Source organism: Salvelinus fontinalis, chromosome 18 (genome assembly GCF_029448725.1).
Source record: "Salvelinus fontinalis isolate EN_2023a chromosome 18, ASM2944872v1, whole genome shotgun sequence".
Classification (NCBI taxonomy): domain Eukaryota; kingdom Metazoa; phylum Chordata; class Actinopteri; order Salmoniformes; family Salmonidae; genus Salvelinus; species Salvelinus fontinalis.
The window spans coordinates 42,055,028-42,067,404 of record NC_074682.1 but is presented as its reverse complement, the minus strand read 5'-3'; positions in this window follow the sequence as shown (position 1 = coordinate 42,067,404).

Here is a 12,377-nt window from a genome sequence, read left to right as displayed (position 1 = left end):
AAGAAGTTAACCACAGCTTCTCAGCACACTTATCTGGGGCAAAATGTTACTTCCAGCACACACACACAGACACCCATGCGCCCAAACCAACAGTTGCTAATATTCAATCACGTGATGTAGTATTGGGTTATAGTGCAATAAACACAGATCCTCACACTCGGTAGAACGTGACTGATTTTACAACTAAATTAGACAATTATAAATAGGGTTATTCGCGAGGAGTTTTCGTCAGTTGGTGGTGCAGCGTTAGAACTCTTGCCTACAACGCGGGAGACTCGGGATCGCATCTCAGACTATGCACCAATAGGCTAAAATTCATTCGGATTGTAATTCAACTATTGATATGTCTTGCCTGGAAAGATACGGTCGCTAGTGTTTGGATAGGATATAAATTGAACGTTTTACTAGCTTGTTTAGGTTAAATTGAAAGACTCATCCATTCTAAATAATAGTGAGTCGATTTTGATGGAATAAGTTGTCTTGCCTAAATGTTCCGCTGGAATAACGTATTGGGAAAGGAATCCTATTTAAATGACTGAATCATAGAAGAGACAGTTGCCTAAATCCAATGAATTCTAAATTATAACGGAGAGATAATTACGATAGAGTTGTGTCCATCGAAATGTTTTTATTCTTATGGATTAACTGACATACGTTATAAACTTAGCGAAGTACATGGTACTTTTACAATTTTTTTTTTTTTATTTTTTTTTTTAGGGGTGGATCAGCTTAGTATTGCGGAAAGAATGTTGCTTCCAATGTAATTGTCTGCATCATTTCCATTCCCCCATATTTTTGGGGGTAAATATATATATCCATACACGTATGCATACATATACACATATATACATACACATACCTATATAGACATACATACTTTTTTAAAGAATATGCCTTTATTATTATTCCCCGCGACCCTACCACCAATCCCCCAATTGGAGTAAACTTATAAACACTTCTGCTTTTACCTTCAATTTCTACATCTTATACCTATCTTACAGACACAGTCCACTTTACAATAGTTCTCTCTTATTTGTTCTTAGTCCTTCCTCTATTTCTGTTGTCCATCCAATTTTATTTCCACTTGTAACTGTGCTATTTCACAAAAGCTCCGCACCTATACACATTTCACAGATCCCGTATGCCCTATATTGTTTATCTTGTTATTAGTCCCACCCTTCAGCTCCACCCAACCCCTCCCATCTATCTTCCAACATCATCCATTTCGGATTTCTATTTGCCATACATTTCTCAACTGTGCTGTGATGCTTCACAAAAGACCTGAACCTTCCTATTCTCATAGCTTCTACAGATTGTAAATTAAAAATAAACATCTTTGCCAAAATAATTATTATATTATTGATTGATTGACTATGGCTTTTCAAATCCCCCAGTATTGCTATCTGTAGCGTTAGTTTTAGGCAAATGTTGCAATTCTTCAGCCATTCCTGGACCTGTGACCAAAAACGAGCTACATATGGACAATACCAAAATAAATGATCTAATGACTCTGCCTCCTCACAACAGAATCTGCAGAGCTGGGAAGATTGTATACCCCATATATATAACATTCTATTAGTTGCAAGAATTTTGTACAGTAATTTATATTGAAAAATTCGAAGTTTTGAATCCGGCGTTGTTTTGCGTATCAATTCATAAACCATGTGCCATGGAATGGGTACATCGAAAATCTCTTCCGAACTATTTTGCAATTTGTATGGCACAGCTGTTAGTTTTTTGGTCCTTAAATGAAATTGGTATATGTTTTTATTTATCACACTTTTCTTTAACCATTTTTGTTCTTTAATACAGGGCCGACATACAAGTTCCTTACTTTTTTCCCCTTCTACTTGCCTCTTCCATTTTTGTGGTAATGCTGCAATTAATTGGTTGTAATTTTGGGTAGAGCAGACTTTTCCATATGTCTGTGTTAGCTGCATGTGTGACATAACTCCACCAGTCCTATTTATGATATCATTCACAAAAGTATACCTTTTTTAAACATTTCTTCGATAAATACAGTTTTTTTATCAATTATTATATTTGAATTTAACCACAATATTTGTTGTACTATTTGTTCCGTCCTTTCAGGTGGATTAAACTGAAATTGCAACCAACTTTCTAAGGCTTGTTTAAAGAATAAGGATATTTTGGAGATTATTTCCTTTTCAAACAACCGAAAGTGAGCAGGTGTAATCTGAATAAAGGGAAAAAGGCCCTTCTTGAACATAGGATGAGACATTCGTACCAGTTTACTAGAGAACCAGTTTGGATTTAAGTATAACTTTTGTATGACCGATGCCTTTAGTGAGAGGTCTAATGCTTTAATATTTAATAATTTCTGCCCTCCGAATTCATATTCGTTATATAAATAGGCCCTTTTAATTTTATCTGGCTTGCCGTTCCAAATAAAATTGAATATTTTTTGTTCATATAATTTAAAAAACAGGTCACTAGGTGTAGGCAAAACCATAAGCAAATAGGTAAACTGTGATATGACTAAAGAGTTAATTAGGGTGATTTTTCCACAAATAGACAGGTATTTTCCTTTCCATGGTAGCAAGATCTTATCTATTTTTGCTAACTTTCTATAAAAATTTATTGGAGTGAGATCATTTCTTTCTTTTGGGATTTTTATACCGAGTATGTCCACATCTCCGTCAGACCATTTAATTGGTAAACTACATGGCAATATAAAATGTGTATTTTTTAGTGATCCAATACGTAATATGGTACATTTATCATAATTTGGTTTTAATCCAGAGAGGATAGCAAAGGTATCTAGATCCTCTATGAGGCCCTGGAGAGACTCTAGTTGTGGTTTTAAAAGAAAACATGAATCATCAGCGTACAATGACACCTTAGTTTTTAAGCCATGGATTTCTAATCCTTTAATATTAATGTTTGATCTAATTTTAACAGCTAACATTTCGATGGCAATAATAATTAGATATGCCAATAGTGGACAACCTTGTTTTACTCCTCTAGATAGTTTAAAACTTTCTGAGATGTAGCCATTATTTACTATTTTACACCTAGGGTTACTATGCATAATCTTAACCCATTTTATAAGAGATTCCCCAAAATTGAAATATTCTAGGCATTTATATATAAACTCCAGTCGTACTTTATCAAAAGCCTTTTCAAAATCAGCTATGAAAACCAGGCCTGGTGTCCCCGATATCTCATAGTGTTCTATTGTTTCCAGTACTTGCCTTATATTATCTCCAATGTATCGTCCATGTAAAAAACCTGTCTGATTAGGATGAATAATATCTGACAAAACTTTTTTTATTCTATGCGCCAAGCATTTTGCTAGGATTTTTGCATCACAACACTGAAGTGTAAGAGGTCTCCAATTTTTTAATTGGACTGGATCTTTATATATACCACTTGGGTCCTGTTTCAGTAACAACGATATCAGACCTTCTTGTTGTGTGTCTGATAATCTACCATTTATATAGGAGTGGTTAAAACAAGTTAATAATGGTCCTTTGAGTATATCAAAAAACGTTTTGTATACTTCCACTGGTATGCCATCCAGCCCTGGAGTTTTCCCATCTTTAAAGGCCCCAATTGCAACAAGCAGTTCCTCCTCTGTAATTTGGCCTTCACATGAGTCTTTCTGTTCAGATGTTAATTTTACATTATTAATAGGAAAAAAATCCATACAATTAGTTTCAGTTAGTGGAGATGGAGGAGCTTGAAACGAAAACATATTCTTAAAGTACTTTACTTCCTCTTTCAAAATATCATTTGGTGAATCATGCGTGACTCCATCATTTGTCACAAGTTTTAATACATTTTTTTTGGTAGCATTTCTATATTGAAGATTGAAAAAGAATTTGGTGCATTTTTCCCCATATTCCATCCAGTTCGCTTTATTTTTATAATATATTACACTGGATCTTTCTTGAATAAGTTCCTCCATTTCTTTTTGTTTTTCCTCTAAATTATTCTGTGCCTCTATGGTACCGTTTTTATTGCTATCTAACTGTACTGTTAGTCCTTCAATTTCCTTTGTTAATATGGACTCTTTTGATCTAAATTGCTTTTGTTTTATAGATGAGTACTGAATTGCATGGCCTCTAAAGGCACACTTAAAAGTGTCCCATACAATAAGGGGATCTGCTGTACCTATGTTATGTCTGAAAAAGTCAGTTATAAAATCTTCTGTCCTAGTTCTAAACAATTTATCATCTAGTAGACTTTGATTAAATTTCCAATATCCTCGCCCACGTGGAAATTCTGTAAGAGAAATATATATGCCAATTATGTGATGATCCGACCGCATTCTATCCCCTATCAACACTTTTTTAACTTTTGGTGCCAGAGAGAATGGAATAAGAAAGTAGTCAAGACGACTAGCTTGATTCAGCCTCCGCCATGTATATCTCACTAAATCAGGGTATTTAAGTCTCCATATATCCACTAATTCCAATATATCCATGACATTCATGATTTCCTTAAGTGCCTGAGGGTGATAATTTGTAGTGTGATTTCCTTTCCGGTCTATAGAGCTATTTAAGACCGTATTAAAATCTCCCATTATAATAATAGAGTCTAGTGTTGCTTGTAGAGTTGATAAGTTCTTATATATATTTTCAAAGAAGCTTGGATCATCATTATTCGGACCGTATAGGTTAACAAGCCATATTTGTTTATTGTCCAATAACATATTTAAAATAATCCATCTACCTTGAGGATCTGTTTGGACAATTTGCACATTTGGATCAAAATTATTGTTAATTAAGATCATCACCCCTTTTGAATTTCTTTGCCCATGGGAGAAATATATTTTGCCCACCCAGTTCTTTTTCCACAAAACTTCATCTAAAACTGTTGAATGGGTTTCCTGTAAACAATAAATATTATAATCCTTCTCTTTTAGCCAGGTAAATACTGATCGTCTTTTCTTATTATCTGCTAAGCCATTACAATTGTAACTGGCTATACTTATTTCACCACTTACCATGAGACACACCTTTCATTCTTTTAATAAGAATATATTTTTGTAAACGTACTATTAAAAAGTAACATAATGATTGAGTGTCTATATAGTTGTACCATGATATTTGCATTTCTACTAAGTAAACCTCCAATTGGTCCCTACTATTCCACCCGCTAAAAGGCCTCATCTCGAGATGGCTTGTCATCCCAATGCCCGGCAGACCACCCTCGACCCCCTGTATCCCATAGCCCTGAACCGACTGGGATCCATTCTTTGAAAAGAGCATACAGTTCCATTTACCGAATTGAAGTAAATCAATTGCCATATGCATTTCCATTGCCGTCACCTCGATTTGTATTATATATAGCTGTGGATCATCCTCTATTGTACCTTACATCTTTTACTTCTTCTTTCGCAACAGTTGTGGGATACACACATACACACTCAGCCCTTACCCCCACACAACCATAAGCTCACTTTCTCAACAGTTGCACCATCCCAGAGCCCAACTCAAGATGGGTCATGATTTACAAATGCTATTGCAGTTGCAGCTGCATGAGAAGGCCTGCAAGACCGCGCAAAAAAAATAAGCAAAAATTTAATTTTATTTACCATTGTCATATCCTAGATAATGGCAGTCAAATGTACACCCTATTCCTGAAAAAAACACCCACAATACGGCCACCAGTCATGACCATGTCCCCACGCATCTCCATGCAGTCCGACCTTGATTCTGTGCCGCCAGGGCCACAATAATATACCCCCTCTCTGAATGTCCGAGTGTGACCCCCTCCCCATGGGTTACTGCAGCTAGTGTTGCCAGCACTGCCACTGCCTGGGTGGGGGTACCCCACCGGAATCCCCACCGGCTAGGTACAAGGTCGTCAAGGTTCTCATTAGCAGCTTTGAGAAATTCCTTGTATATTTTCCTCTCCCTTTAGGGGGCTTTGGCTTTGCAGGACCAACCCTGCCAAGCAGGCTCAGAATCTTGAGGGGGCAGTGCTGCTCTTGGTCTCTGACCTCATTTTAGCTGCATATAGACCGCTTACAGCGAGCACATAAAACAGTTAGGGACTTCTCCTTAATATCTGGGTCATTCAGGTGGGTGTCTAGGGTATAGGGCCATAGACAGTACCATTAAAATAGGATAATAATTAGATATAATTTATTAAGATAAAAAAAATGTAGTTTTCCATGATAGGACAATAAATAAATAAGACGTATAATTCATTATAAAAGTATATCCATCATCTGAACAACATTGAAAGCCCTCTCATACCCGGCTCACAGCAATACATTGGCTCTGGGATATGCAACCATTTCATTACTCACTCACTCAACTTTCCAAACATAACAAATAAGATAAAAAATAAAATAAACACAAACCATACCATCCACACATACTGTGCCTTCTGTTTACTTAGTTTTTATCTTCACTGTGTAAAAATAGTGCTTGTGTGTTCAATTAGTTATATGTGAAGATTTATAAAAAAGCTATATTTTTTGTTGTATTGTTACAATCAGTAACCGGGCTTGAATTGTGTTTATTTTCCTCGTCTATGAGAACTTTGTAAATTTTAAAATAACCATGGAGTAGTCTTTGTGTCTCTGAACAACTGGTTATCAATATATAGTTTATCAACGACGAGAGCTACTCGTTTCGCTTTTAATCTGTTTTCTTTGAAAATTGGATACAGAACTTTGCGCCGTTCTGCAATTTCTTTCGGAAACTGATCATTCATGCCAATTTTGGTCCCAGCAAGTCTTTTACCTAGGCTTTTAACCATTATTTTATCTTTAAATGAAGCAAATTTTGCAACGATTGGGCGTTCGTACCTCTGCCCTCTCTGTCCGAAGCGGTGAACACGTTCAAGTTGGATTTTGTCGACAACTTCGCATGGAATCTGAAGCGCTGTACGGAGGAACTCTCTAACTATAGATTCAGGAACTTCTCCTTCTTTTTCTTGGATACCTGTAAGTACCAAATTCTCTCTCATGGATCTAGTTTGAATCTCCAGTAAGGCTTCCTTCAGAACGATGTTCTCTTTTTTAATTCCATTCAGTACTTTTACATTTTGGAGTAGAGAGAGTTGGAACGTTTGGTTTTACTCTTACGATAGAACTAAAACAGAACTCAGTTTGAGTAGGGGGTATATTTTTGCCTAGAGGCAGGAATAAGAGAGTTGGTTGCAGTGTTGCCGAATAATTTTCAGGGTAAGTGCTGGAGGCAGGTTGAGTTGTTGCTAAATGACGTTGTGATATCATTGCGTGATAACGTAAAACTGTGTCATTACGTAGAATACACAATAACGGTACTCAAATTGATTTGAAAGTTGTTCAGGGATAGACTCCCACTCTTTCCTGTACTTCTGGCAGTACAATTTTGATTGGGAGACGTTGATTGATGTTGTAAGTTCTGTTCAAAATCAAACATTCATGACCAACGATATTAATTGGGTTTGGCTTGTCAAACCCGTAGAACTGCTGCTGCAGTCAGCCAATAATGATTTGCAAATCGCTGAAATTGCTGCTGCCTGGGGACGGGCTGAGCGCCTACTGCTGACATCACTCACAATGCACTTTTGCAGCCAGGCAATGATGTTGTGACTGAGGGTGTGACAGAGAAAATTGTTTGTGTCATTCAGAGGGGGAAATGCGTGCATTATAGCTTTGAGTCACTTTTCAAAAGTTGCTAAAAGTTCCAAATACATTTTTTTTTTAAGTAGCTGAATTTGTCAGGATAGTCTGAAAAGATGCTAAATATAGCAACAAAATTGCTAGGTGTACATCACTGGTTGTGTGCGCTGGGTTATATTTGGCTGTAAGCGATTCAGGTCGGAATAGTTGAATCGTAAACGTTTTGTCATAGTTTCTGGTTATTGATTTTTGGTTTGATTGTTTAGGTAACACCAGTGAATTTGAAGAGGAAGTTAACGTATTCTAAACATTATAATCTGTTTCCATTACGTGGAACCATGTCCGGTCGGTAAAGGGGATTGCAGGTTAGTTCATATTATTTTAAAGGGACAGTGCACGTTAATCACAGTTGTGGGTATCTAATGGCAGGATATTCCTATTAAGAATTTTGGGAGACTGTCTGCAAACGGACTGAATGGGTTTCACATATGACCATTGAGGAAATTTAAAAGGAATTATTAGGTTTTGTTTGTAGTCAACGGTTGGATTTCTGAGTCCGGGTAGTCTGACAAAGTGGTTTTTCTGGGAAAAGGAATACTTCATTGTTTTTCTTTGGAAATGTTTTCCGGGGCTGTTATCTTGAAGGGGGCGAGTGAGACAGAGGCATGTTTCTACCAACATTGCAAAGGCCTTTATATGTTTGTTTTTAGCCTTTGGGTTTGAGGAATTTTCCATTTTCCTAGAGAGACGATATCTAAAAGGGGTACGTACACACATGTGGAATATGAGAAGTTTTATTTTCCGAGTTTTAATTAAACACGTGAATTCTTTTGATCCGGGAATGTACCTGTACCTGGGATACAACATGTAAGAAATTTTTTGATGGTTTTTCTTCAATTTGTCTAATATTGTCATGTTTTGTCTTTGATTATCATGTCTTGTCCCTGTGCTTCCCTCTGCTGGTCTTATTAGGTTCTTTCCCTGTTTCTATCCCTCTCTCTCCTCCTCCCTCTCTCCCTCTCCCGCTCTCTCTCTCTATCGTTCCGTTCCTGCTCCCAGCTGTTTCTCATTCTCCTAACGACCTCATTTACTCTTTCACACCTGTCCCCTATTTTGCCCTCTGATTAGAGTCCCTATTTCTCCCTCTGTTTTCCGCTTCTGTCTTTGTCGGATTCTTGTTTGAGGTTTGCTGCTCTGTGTCCTTGTGCCGCCCTGTCGTGTTTTTTGCCTTTGTCAGATGCTGCGTGTGAGCAGGTGTCTATGTCAGCTACGGTCTGTGCCTTCCTGAAGCGACCTGCAGTCTGTGGTCGCGTCTCCAGTCGTTCCTCTCTACTGACGAGAGGTTTTTAGTTTCCTGTTTTGGATTTACCTTTGATAAGATCCAGGAGAATCATTGTTTGTTTAAAACTGGAATAAAGACTCTGTTTCTATTACGTCGCTTTTGGGTCCTCCTTCATCAGCATAACAGAAGAATCCGACCAAGAATGGACCCAGCGACTACGGATTCTCGCAAGACTGCCATCGAGATCCAGGGAGCAATGCTCGGCAGACACGAGCAGGAATTGTCTGCTGCTCGTCATGCCGTTGAGACCCTGGCCGCTCATGTCTCCGATCTCTCAGGACAGTTACAGAGTCTTCGTCTCGTGCCACCAGCTACTTCCTGGTCTTCCAAGTCTCCGGAACCTAGGGTTAATAACCCACCTTGTTCCTCTGGGCAGCCCACTGAGTGTCGCTCCTTTCTCACCCAGTGTGATATTGTGTTCTCGCTCCAGCCCAACACATACTCAGGAGAGAGAGCTCGGATCGCTTACGTCATATCGCTCCTTACTGGTCGGGCTCGGGAGTGGGGCACAGCTATCTGGGAGGCAAGGGCTGAGTGTTCTAACGTTTATCAGAACTTTAAGGAGGAGATGATACGCGTTTTTGATCGTTCTGTTTTTGGGAAGGAGGCTTCCAGGGTCCTGGCTTCCCTATGTCAAGGTGATCGATCCATAACGGATTACTCTATAGAGTTTCGCACTCTTGCTGCATCCAGTGACTGGAACGAGCCGGCGTTGCTCGCTCGTTTTCTGGAGGGACTTCACGCTGAGGTTAAGGATGAGATTCTCTCCCGGGAGGTTCCTTCCAGCGTGGACTCTTTGATTGCACTCGCCATCCGCATAGAACGACGGGTAGATCTTCGTCACCGAGCTCGTGGAAGAGAGCTCGCGTTAACGGTGTTTCCCCTCTCCGCATCTCAACCATCTTCTCCCATCAGCTCAGAGACTGAGCCCATGCAGCTGGGAGGTATTCGCATCTCGACTAAGGAGAGGGAACGGAGAATCACCAACCGCCTTTGTCTCTATTGCGGTTCTGCTGGACATTTTGTCATGTCATGTCCAGTAAAAGCCAGAGCTCATCAGTAAGCGGAGGGCTACTGGTGAGCGCTACTACTCAGGTCTCTCCATCAAGATCCTGTACTACCTTGTCGGTCCATCTACGCTGGACCGGTTCGGCTGCTTCCTGCAGTGCCTTGATAGACTCTGGGGCTGAGGGTTGTTTTATGGACGAAGCATGGGCTCGGAAACATGACATTCCTCTCAGACAGTTAGGGAGGCCCACGCCCATGTTCGCCTTAGATGGTAGTTCTCTCCCCAGTATCAGATGTGAGACACTACCTTTAACCCTCACAGTATCTGGTAACCACAGTGAGACCATTTCCTTTTTGATTTTTCGTTCACCTTTTACACCTGTTGTTTTGGGTCATCCCTGGCTAGTATGTCATAATCCTTCTATTAATTGGTCTAGTAATTCTATCCTATCCTGGAACGTTTCTTGTCATGTGAAGTGTTTAATGTCTGCTATCCCTCCTGTTTCTTGTGTTCCCTCTACTCAGGAGGAACCTGGTGATTTGACAGGAGTGCCGGAGGAATATCATGATCTACGCACGGTCTTCAGTCGGTCCAGAGCCAACTCTCTTCCTCCTCACCGGTCGTATGATTGTTGTATTGATCTTCTTCCGGGGACCACTCCCCCTCGGGGTAGACTATACTCTCTGTCGGCTCCCGAACGTAAGGCTCTCGAGGATTATCTGTCTGTTTCTCTCGACGCCGGTACCGTGGTGCCTTCTTCCTCTCCCGCCGGAGCGGGGTTTTTCTTTGTTAAGAAGAAGGACGGTACTCTGCGCCCCTGCGTGGATTATCGAGGGCTGAATGACATAACGGTTAAGAATCGTTATCCGCTTCCCCTTATGTCGTCAGCCTTCGAGATGCTGCAGGGAGCCAGGTTCTTTACTAAGTTGGACCTTCGTAACGCTTACCATCTCGTACGCATCAGAGAGGGGGACGAGTGGAAAACGGCGTTTAACACTCCGTTAGGGCATTTTGAATACCGGGTTCTGCCGTTCGGTCTCTCTAATGCTCCAGCTGTCTTTCAGGCATTAGTTAATGATGTACTGAGAGACATGCTGAACATCTTTGTTTTCGTTTACCTTGACGATATCCTGATTTTTTTCACCGTCACTCGAGATTCATGTTCAGCACGTTCGACGTGTACTCCAGCGCCTTTTAGAGAATTGTCTCTACGTGAAGGCTGAGAAGTGCGCCTTTCATGTCTCCTCTGTCACTTTTCTTGGTTCTGTTATTTCCGCTGAAGGCATTCAGATGGATCCCGCTAAGGTCCAGGCTGTCAGCGATTGGCCCGTACCTAAGTCACGTGTCGAGTTGCAGCGCTTTCTCGGTTTTGCTAATTTCTATCGGCGTTTCATTCGTAATTTCGGTCAAGTGGCTGCCCCTCTCACAGCTCTGACTTCTGTCAAGACTTGCTTTAAGTGGTCCGGTTCCGCCCAGGGAGCTTTTGATCTCCTCAAGAAGCGTTTTACATCCGCTCCTATCCTTGTTACTCCTGACGTCACTAAACAATTTATTGTCGAGGTTGACGCTTCAGAGGTGGGCGTGGGATCCATTCTGTCCCAGCGCTTCCAGTCTGACGATAAGGTTCATCCTTGCGCTTACTTTTCTCATCGCCTGTCGCCATCGGAACGCAACTATGATGTGGGTAACCGCGAACTGCTCGCTATCCGCTTAGCCATAGGCGAATGGCGACAGTGGTTGGAGGGGGCGACCGTTCCTTTTGTCGTTTGGACTGACCATAAGAACCTTGAGTACATCCGTTCTGCCAAACGACTTAATGCACGTCAAGCTCGTTGGGCGTTGTTTTTCGCTCGTTTCGAGTTCGTGATTTCCTATCGCCCGGGAAATAAGAACACCAAGCCTGATGCCTTATCCCGTCTCTTTAGTTCTTCTGTGGTTTCTACCGACCCCGAGGGGATTCTCCCTGAAGGGCGTGTTGTCGGGTTGACTGTCTGGGGAATTGAGAGACAGGTAAAGCAAGCACTCACTCACACTGCGTCGCCGCGCGCTTGTCCTAGTAACCTTCTGTTTGTTCCTGTCTCTACTCGTCTGGCTGTTCTTCAGTGGGCTCATTCTGCCAAGTTAGCTGGCCACCCCGGTGTTCGGGGTACGCTTGCTTCTATTCGCCAGCGGTTTTGGTGGCCTACTCAGGAGCGGGACACGCGCCGTTTCGTGGCTGCTTGTTCGGACTGCGCGCAGACTAAGTCAGGTAACTCTCCTCCTGCCGGTCGTCTCAGACCGCTTCCCATTCCTTCTCGACCATGGTCTCACATCGCCTTAGACTTTATTACCGGTCTGCCTTCGTCTGCGGGGAAGACTGTGATTCTTACGGTTATCGATAGGTTCTCTAAGGCGGCACATTTCATTCCCCTCGCTAAGCTTCCTTCCGCTAAGGAGAC